This window comes from Physeter macrocephalus, chromosome 20 (assembly GCF_002837175.3).
Source record: "Physeter macrocephalus isolate SW-GA chromosome 20, ASM283717v5, whole genome shotgun sequence".
In the NCBI taxonomy this organism is placed as follows: domain Eukaryota; kingdom Metazoa; phylum Chordata; class Mammalia; order Artiodactyla; family Physeteridae; genus Physeter; species Physeter macrocephalus.
The window spans coordinates 97,745,740-97,748,367 of record NC_041233.1 but is presented as its reverse complement, the minus strand read 5'-3'; positions in this window follow the sequence as shown (position 1 = coordinate 97,748,367).

The following is a 2,628-nucleotide window of genomic DNA, read 5'->3' as shown; positions in this document are numbered from 1 at the left end:
GTCTCCCCAGGGCCAAGCCCAAGCCTGACACAGCCTAAGTGCTTATTGAATGAATGAATGAATAAATGATGGAAGGGCTGGTAAGAAAACTTATTTCCTGTCCCAAGAATCGAATTTCCCTAATAGATTTCCAAGGCAAGCCTTAAAAACAGAGAGGGTCTGTTTTCAGCAATGCCCGTGAATCAATGCAATTTTTTATTTTTATTTTTGTAACCACAAAGGGCCCTGGTTGACACAAGGTTCCCTGGTGACTGAGTTCAGCATCCTGAAGTTTCCAAGAGCAACCAACCCTGAGACACCTGGGTTGATGGCCGTGGTCCTCTTCCCAGCCCACGCTTGTGCCCTGCCCCCCTGGGGTGTCCTCCGTTACACTCTAGGGAAACACGTTTTGGAAGGAGGGATGTGACAGAGCCCAGGGCCCAATTCTGCACTTGGTGGGGCCCCAAGGATGCTATATATAGTCAGAAATATGATTTCCAGCTGACTCCATGGGATCCTGGTTTCAAAAGAGTTGTCATGCTTGTCTGTTTACCATGTATCTCTGAAATAGCCTCTTCTTTTCTAGAGTTTTTATATTTCCCCAGCATTTTGTCTTTTGGTAATTGACTTAGAAAGATAGTTCTATAACATAAATCAACCATGAAAAACAAATTACCCCTGCCCACATCCTCCCATTTCTCTTTTCTCTCTAATGATATTTTCTGTATGGTGACTAACCCAGCCTGATGTAATTTATCAACTGATCTCCATAATGTACATTAGAAAATGCGTTCCACAGGCCCCAGTATGCAGCCTTCCATGCATGCCAACTCACATTAGAAAACAGAAAACCTCTCAGTGCAACAGAAATAGCTAAAGCTTGGTCTCTTTGCTGAGGATATTAGAACTGATGCTAATTTCTTGATTAATCATCAGGTGAAACAGCAGTGCTTATGTCATGGCAGCTGTAAAATAAGTGCTTTTGTGGCAAATGTAGTTAAAAAGAAATGACAGATTGGATTTATGGTACCCAGCAGTTACAAAAGAAAGAAATCATGCGTACCAGCAATTTTGTTTGGTTAAATGTTCATTAAATGTGTACCACTAAGAGCCATTTGTAACTAATTCCCTAGTGGTCCATGTCCTAGGAGAACTTATTTTAAAATACAAATTACAGCTTAAATTTGCCTTTATTAGAAACATATATAGTGAGTCAACATTCCTCCTCCTGAGAGAGGAGAGAGAGATGCAAATGTGCTGAAGGGAGAGATCTGGTGGTTGGAGCCCAGCGATGTTTGCGTGGGGGATTCTGGTGAGCCTGTTGGCACTGGCGTTGGTGAGGGCCGCAGGGCTTGGGGGGTATGGTCCAGACTGAAGCGCTCCACCCCCCGCCAGCCGGTGCAGCCACTGTCTGAAGGCAGGGAAACCACAATGACCAAGATCATCATTTAAGGAGAGGTTTTCATATCCATTGTTTTTTTTAGCCACGAAAGAGTCTTTATTTATTTATTTAACATCTTTATTGGAGTATAATTGCTTTACAGTGGTGTGTTAGTTTCTGCTTTACAACAAAGTGAATCAGTTATACATATACATGTTCCCATATCTCTTCCCTCTTGCGTCTCCCTCCCTCCCACCCTCCCTATCCCACCCCTCTAGGTGGTCACAAAGCACCGAGCTGATCTCCCTGTGCTATGCGGCTGCTTCCCACTAGCTATCCACCCTACGTTTGGTAGTGTATATATGTCCATGCCACTCTCTCACCTCGTCCCAGCTTACCCTTCCCCCTCCCCATATCCTCAGGTCCATGCTCTAGTAGGTCTGTTAAAGTGAGTCTTTGACTTTTCTGTTTGCTATTTTGTTTCCTTAAAGTCACTTTTGCCTGTGAGTACGAAAAATAATCTTGAGTTTCCACAAGTATGTTTGGCTTTCATATCCTAGCAATTGAAAAAAAAAAAGAATTAGGATTAGTCAACATTTCACTTTCCATTTCTTTTTTTTTTTTTTTTTTTTTTGTGGTATGCGGGCCTCCCTCTGTTGTGGCCTCTCCCGTCGCGGAGCACAGGCCCCGGACGCGCAGGCTCAGCGGCCATGGCTCACGGGCCCAGCCGCTCCGCGGCATGTGGGATCTTCCCGGACCGGGGCACGAACCCGTGTCCCCTGCATTGGCAGGCAGACTCTCAACCACTGCGCCACCAGGGAAGCCCTCCATTTCTGATTAAAGCCGTGTGTGTGTGTGTGTGTGTGTGTGTGTGTGTGTGTGTGTGTGTGTGTGTGTGTATTATGGAAGGAAGTTAACATTTGTTGGGTTACTGACTACATTCCACACACTTCATAAAGTCTGTCTCTCAATACTTGGAACAGCTCTGGGTTTTAGGATAGCATCAGCCTGCATTTGCATGACAAATCCTAGGCTCTCTTTGAACATATTACCTCTCTGAAAGTAACACTGTGAGTGGCAGGTCTGGAATTCTGATGCAGAACTGCTAGCTTCCCAAATCCACACTTTTGGCCTTACCAGGATGTTTGCAATTGAAATATGACACAAAATTATTGAGTACTGAGTGCTGAATGATTTCAGAAAGGTGAGGTATGTACAGTTATTCCCATTTTACAGGTGGACACTCAAAGAAAAGGCAAGCTGTTAAT